The 7,258-nt window shown below is 41.3% G+C and overlaps 1 pseudogene; it reads right to left on the bottom strand.

The window, feature by feature from the left end:
- Positions 1 to 840: 840 nt before the first annotated feature.
- Positions 841 to 5,507, bottom strand: LOC120078183 (uncharacterized; annotated as a pseudogene).
- Between the last annotated feature and the right edge of the window lie 1,751 nt (positions 5,508 to 7,258).

The following is a 7,258-nucleotide window of genomic DNA, read 5'->3' on the forward strand; positions in this document are numbered from 1 at the left end:
GACCGTCCCACCTAAACATAAATAGCTCAGATAGTCTCTCATTGTGAAATGTTCACATCCAAGTCGTTATTCCTTAATGAGAAGAGGCGTGCAATCCTCCATCTATGTAGTCAACAACTTATGATGGTTCAGAGCTGGTTGCTAAACCCTTGAGATAACTTCGTTATCCAAAAGATCTTGTTCATGTCTTGCTCTTTGCCCACGTCGAAAAGAGGCAGGTGAAGGTGCATTTCCAAAGAAGGAATTTGACATCGAAGAAGTGAGTCTTGCCTTCCTTGAATGATCTGATTGATTGGATTTCCAATCCGAACCCCAAGATGGGGAATTCTAGAGTACACCACTGGGCAGATCCGGATAAACGGTCCCAGTGTGAGAAGAACGGAGAGGCTAGGTTTTTTTTTCTTTTTCGTTTCAGAGAGTTCGATAGAGAAATGAGGAAGAAGAAGGAAATGAACCGTTCGATCGTTTTATAGGCTGAGAAAGGGTTAGTGGGCTAACGTCTGGCGACGCCTGACATCTGTAATAAATGTAAAGCTGAAGGGACGTCTTGGGTTTCTAAGCACTCGAGTGCTTTTGTATTCTCAAGACGCATCCCTTTATCTGGGCCATGCATTGGACTTGAGTCTAACGTGTCCGTTATTCCCAACTCAATTATACACAACTTTTAAAAAAGAAAACAAGTAAAATTTCTAATTTATGAAGGCAGAAACAAAGAACAATCAATCTTGAAATCATAGGCAGACAAACAAACCAACAAACTCAAACGCATTATAAAATGCAGAATGCAAGCGTCCCTGGAATATATGGCGATGCAAACGCAGGGATACGTCGACGCGGACCTCAGCTGGCTTTACGTAGTGCGAAAGATGACTTTTGACGTTCTAGTCCATCTTCAAAGTATGGCTTTACTCTTTGGCCATTTACTTTGAATGCGTTGGTGTCATCCTCTTGTATTAATTCTACTGCTCCATATGGAAAGATTGTCATAATGATAAAGGGTTCTAACCACCTGGATTTTAACTTCCCTGGAAACAAACGTAGACGTGAATTAAACAATAGAACTTTTTGGCCAATAACAAGTTCTTTCTTACTGATGCATTGGTCATGCCAATGCTTTGTCTTCTCTTTGTATAGCTTGTTTTTCTCGTACGCTTTCAATCGCCACTCCTCGAGCTCATTGAGCTGAAGTTTGCATTGAGTGCCCGCGGCGTCCAAGTTCATGTTTAGCTACTTAACTGCCCAAAACACCTTGTGCTCCAACTCTAAAGGTAAGTGACAAGCTTTTCTAAATACAAGAGAGTATGGAGACATACCTATAGGGGTTTTATAAGCAGTCCTGTAAGCCCAGAAAGCTTCATCCAGCCTCTGTGCCCAGTCCTTCCACGTTGCATTAATGACTTTCTCCAGGATAGATTTGATTTCTCGATTGGAAACTTCCGCTTGACCATTTGTTTGTGGGTGGTAGACAGTAGCGATCTTGTGCCTAACATTATATTTTGCAAGTAATTTAGAAATGATGCGATTAATGAAGTGTGTAGCTTCGTTGCTTATCAAGGCTCTTGGCGTTCTAAATATGCCTGAAAATGTTCCTGGTAAGAAACTTGGAAACAGTGGACTCATCATTCCTAGCACATGCTACTTCTTCTACCCATTTTGACACATAGTCTACTGCAAGCAAGATATACTGTTGGCCGTAGGACAAGGGAAAAGGTCCCATAAAATCAATACCCCAAACATCAAACAACTCAACTTCGAGAATATTGTTCAAGGGTATTGCGTCCTTTGAAGAAATATTCCCGGTGCGTTGGCAGGGGTCACAATTACGAACAAACTCCCTCGCGTCTTTGAAGAGGGTGGGCCAGAAGTATCCGCTCTGAAGGATCTTCGCAGCGGTTTTCTGCCCACCAAAATGCCCTCCGTAAGGAGAGTCATGACACTCAGCTAAGATGTGTTATGTCTCCTCCTCTGAAACACATCGACGCATTATGGAGTCAGGGTCTTGCTTATATAGAAACGGTTCATCCCAAAAATAAAACTTGTTGTCATGTATTAACCGTTTCTTTTACTGAGAGTTGAAGTTCCCAGGGAATTGGTTGGTAGTTAAGTAATTGACAATGTCCGCATACCAAGGTTCCTTGCCTTCAACTCTGAACAAGTTTTCATCAGGGAATGCGTCCTTGATTTCACTTTCTTGATCTTGCATTTCTTAATGTTCTAGCCTGGACAGATGGTCAGCCACCTGGTTCTCGGTTCCCTTTCTGTCCTGAATATCTATATCAAACTTCTGTAACAGTAGCACCCATCTTATCGATCTTGGCTTCGCGTCTTTTTTACTCATCAAGAATTTTATGGCTGAGTGATCGATATATATGGTGGCTAACGCACCAACTAGGTAAGACATAAACTTTTCAATACCAAATACTATAGCCAACATTTCTTTTTCAGTAGTGGCGTAGTGTTCCTAAGAGTCATTTAGTGTTTTGGACGTGTAAGAGATGAGATGTATTAAATTTCCCTTCTTTTGCCCTAATATTGTTCCTACTACCACATCACTCACGTCGAACATGAGAATAAAGCGTTGCGTCCAGTCCGGTGCTATTAGTACTGGAGCTGTCGTCAACGCATACTTCAAGGTTTCAAATGCGTCAGTGCAGTCTTCATTAAGATCATAGGGTCGGTTCACCTCTAGTAATGCGCTCAGAGGTCGCACAATCTGAGAGAATCCTCTAACGAACCGTCTATAGAAGCCAGCATGCCCTAGAAAACTTCGTAAAGTTTTAACATTTGATGGTGGTAGAAGTTTTGCTATGACATATATTTTTGCTTTATCTACTTCCAGGCCAGCCTTAGATACTTTGTGCTCTAAGACAATTCCTTCAGTCACCATGAAGTGACATTTCTCCCAATTCAGCACCAAGTTTGTTTCCTCGCATCGAGCAAGAACGGCCTCCAAATTATCTAGGCATGATTGGAATGTGTCTCCAAAGACTAAAAGATCATCCATGAAGACTTCAACGGTCTTTTTTAGGAAGTTAGAGAAGATAGCCATCATACATCTTTGAAATGTCCCAGGTGCGTTACACAGCCCAAAGGGCATGCGTCTGAATGCAAATGTTCCAAAGGGACAGATAAATGTTGTCTTCTCCTGATCTTCTAAATCTATCAAAATCTGGTTATAACCAGAGTATCCATCAAGAAAGCAATAAAATTCTTTGCCCACAAATCTGTCAAGCATTTGATTGATGAAAGGAAGGGGGAAATGGTCTTTTTTAGTTGTCACATTGAGATTCATGCAATCCATACAGATGCATCAACCTGTGACAGTCCTCGAGGGTATGAGTTCATTATTATTGTTGACTATCACATTCGTTCCCTCTTTCTTGGGAACGCATTGGACTAGATTTACCCAACTACTGTCGAATATAGGATAGATGACTCCCGTGTCCAACCATTTTAAAATTTCTTTCTTGACCACTTATTTCATTATGGGGTTCAGTTTTCTTTGAGGCTCGATTGACCCCGACTTCCCTTCTTCCAGCCTAATCTTATGCATGCAATAAGATGGACTAATACCACGAATATCTGCAAGCGTTCAGCCTATTGCACGCTTGTGCTTTTTCAGCATCTACAAGAGAGATTACTCGTTGGGCTCTGTAAGATTTGCGGAAATCAAGTAAAGTGTTGTTGGTTCTAAGGAATGCGTATTTCAGGTGTCTAAGCAACTTTTTCAACTTGAGTTCTGGTGGTTTCTCAAATGATGGACGCGTTGGTTTTGTCTGCCACTCACTCAGACTTGGTAGCTCTGATTCTTTCAGGTTCTCCAACGCGAGGACCTCACATACATGGGTCTTTTTTTCAAGCAACTCAATACTGTTTAGTTGACAATCTTCACTATCTAGGAACTTCAATGCGTTGAGCACATTAAACTTTACCTCTTGATTATCTACGGCATAGTCAATTCGCCTTTATGCACGTCAATTAAAACTTTCCCAATAGCTAGGAAGGGGCGTCCAAGAATAATTGGTACCTCCCTATCTGCTTCATAGTCCAAGATAATAAGGTCTGCTGGGTATATGAAGTTGTCAACCTTTACTAGAATGTCTTCAATCTTTTCTTCTGGGTACTTAATTATTCTGTCAGCAAGCTGAAGAGTAATAAAAGTGGGTTGTGCTTCGCCAATTCCCAGTTTCTTAAAAATTGAGAGTGGCATGAGATTAATGTTGGCTCCCAAATCGTACAACGCATGACCCACATCCAATCCTCTTATCGAGCAAGTAACTGTGAAGCTCTTAGGGTCCTTCTGCTTCTTTGGTAGACTGTTGCTTACTAACGCATTGCACTCCTGCATTAGCACGATTACGTCCTTCTCACTGACTCTTCTTTTCTTTGTCAATAAGTCCTTCAAAATTTTGACATATTTTGGCATCTGCTTCAAGGACTCTATAAGTGGAATGTTGATATGCAACTGCCTTAGGAGTTCAAGAAACCGCTTGAATTGTTGTTCATCATTCTTCTTCATCAGACGCCTAGGGAATGGTGCATTCAGCGGCACCTCAAGCTTTCCCGCGTTGGACGTACTGAGTTCTGAATGGCTTGTAGTCTCAGGCGTTCTTTCTTCTTGATCCATTGAACGTGTGATGCGTTCTTTCGAAGGACTGCTATTTCTTGGATTCATTTTTCTTTCTTCAAGAGCTTTTCCACATCGCAATGTCACCGCGTGACATTGCTTCTTCCCATTGTTATTCCCAGGTGTTTCAGTATTGCTAGGTAGAACTCCAGGCTGCCTGCTTTTCAACTCGCTCGCTATCTGCCCTACCTGGATTTCCAGGTTTCTAAGACGCCTGGCTCTTCAGTAGTGCGTCATTCTGGGCTATGTATTCCTTCAATAGGATCTCAAGCGGAGATCCTGAGCTCTACGATTATCCTTCTCTATTAAAGGGTTGTTGATGTGGCTGATGCGTTTGTTGAAATGCAGGCGGCGATCTATTCCTTTGCTGTTGGTTCGCCCATGGGTGGTGCTTCTGATGATTTCCTCCTGTTCAAGAAAGATTTGGATGGTTTCTCCATCCAGGATTATATGTATTAGAAAATAGTTTGTTTTTAATGAAACATACTAACTGAGGATTCTGTGGGCAATCCGCATAGAAGTGAGGATATCTACAACCCACACAGCTAACCATGTGTTGCCCAAACGCCTCTACCTGATTCACCTTCTGCTCATTTGATGCGTTTTCAAGAGTTATGTTCTGCAAAAGGTTGGTCATCATAGCCACTTGAGCTGAAAGTGTGGCTATTGCGTTGGAATCGATAGAATTAACGTTCTAAGATCTCTTCTTCCTGTCAGCTCTTCCATCATATGTATCGTCCACCCATTCCATGTTGTGCTTAGCAATGCGGTCTAATATTTCTTTAGCCTCAATGTAAGATTTGTCCATAAGTCCACCAGCCGCTGCTGCGTCTTTTGCCATCTGTGATGCTCTATTCAATCCTCCATAAAACGTCTCCATTTGGATAGTTAGTGGTAGTCCATGGTTCGAGCAATTCTTGACCAAACCCTTAAAACGCTCCTATGCGGCGCTTAAGGATTTAGCTTCTTCTTGTTCAAAGTTCATAATCTCTCGATGCCTCCTCACGTTGGTGGTAGATGGGAAGTATTTTTGCATAAATGTTTCCACCAACTTCTCCCAGGTGGTGATTTCACCAGGCTCCAATGAGCTCACCCATTGTTTTGCTTCATCACACAAAGAATAGGGGAACAAAGATAGCCTAATCGCCTCTGGGGTGATTCCAGGAATCACAAATGAATTACACGTTTCCAGGAAACGCTTCACGTGGGCGTGAGGATCTTCACCACGAACACCCCCAAATTGTCTAGCTGTCTGAAGCATTTGGAGCATTACAGATTTCATCTCGAACCTGGTCATGTCTAGCGTTGGGTAGATGATTCTTGGAGAAAAATCATACAGTACAGGGGATGCGTACTCTCTCATAGAACGCGTGCTACTATTCGCCATGAGGATTGGATTCTGTGTAGCATGAGCTAATTGCTGAGCTAGTTGCTGATTTGCCTGTTCTTCCGCCATTGCTCGTTGCCTGTTCTATTGTCTGAGAAATTGTTGCCTCAACCTTCGATGACGGTTAGATCGGTTCCTACGCCGGAAGGTCCTTTCAATCTCAAGGTCGTATATGAGTTCATGAGTGTTGTCCCTGCTCATAAACGTTCACAAGCTTAGACTTAGCTTGTAATACTCCTTCAAACGAAGTGTTCCTACAACAGATACAAACGAAATTTCTGGTTAGTCTTGTTTCTGAATCCCCGGCAACGACGCCAAAAACTTGTTCGTTGCTATCGTGATTTGAGCAGAGAGTATATTGTATAAAATAAGTTGGAAAAATAAATGCCAAATATAAATGGTGTGTTGATGCTGTAATGCGTTTAAATAGTTGTAACACGTTGCTGCGTTAGGGATATGCAATCGGAACGCACGACACTCCTATTAATAACATTTAAGATTTCCTAAACCAGACCCAAGTATAAATCTAATTTAGGTTCCTGGCAAGTCTAGGGTCGAACTCAGGGATTCAGTTAAACAAACACAGACCTTGCGTTGTATCTAATGTAGGGGTTTTCCTAAATATATGAAGAGAAATGTGTTATTTACACTAAAGTGTTGTGCCTGTGCAAGGAGATACAAAAGAGTTGAGTGGTGAGTGATGGATCATGCGAAAATAGAGTTTAATGTAAATGGTATGCATCAGTCTAAGATGAGTGTACACAAACAGAATGTGATGTGGATGAGATGGAATGATTTGCTTATCTTTTTTCATGCGTTAGACTTTACTCAATATTTCTTAATGCGAATAACATACAAAGCCTATCTCTAAGATGCATGTGTCTAATACAGAATGCAATAAACACTAGTAAGTTATCTCTAGCTATACTAGGCGTCCTACTTGATGCAGCTTAGTTATTCTCTTGAATAATCTAAGTTAAAGATGCTTTTACCAAGTGATCAAGTTGGCTTAAGCGTTGAAATGAAATTTTGCATAAAGTATAAATGCATTCAACATGAACAAGAAATAAACAAAGGCAAAAATGTGATGGATCAAATATATGAATTTTATAAAGAAGCAAATTGTCTTTACAAGAGCAATATTCAATCAAGTGAAATGAAAGCGATAAATGAGATGAAGGAAACTGAGTCAAGCCGCAGAGTACAATCTCTTGTATCTCTTTGGCTCAATTCTGTTGTGTACA

Source organism: Benincasa hispida, chromosome 1 (assembly GCF_027475165.1).
Source record: "Benincasa hispida cultivar pf3 chromosome 1, pf3_genome.v1.1, whole genome shotgun sequence".
Classification (NCBI taxonomy): domain Eukaryota; kingdom Viridiplantae; phylum Streptophyta; class Magnoliopsida; order Cucurbitales; family Cucurbitaceae; genus Benincasa; species Benincasa hispida.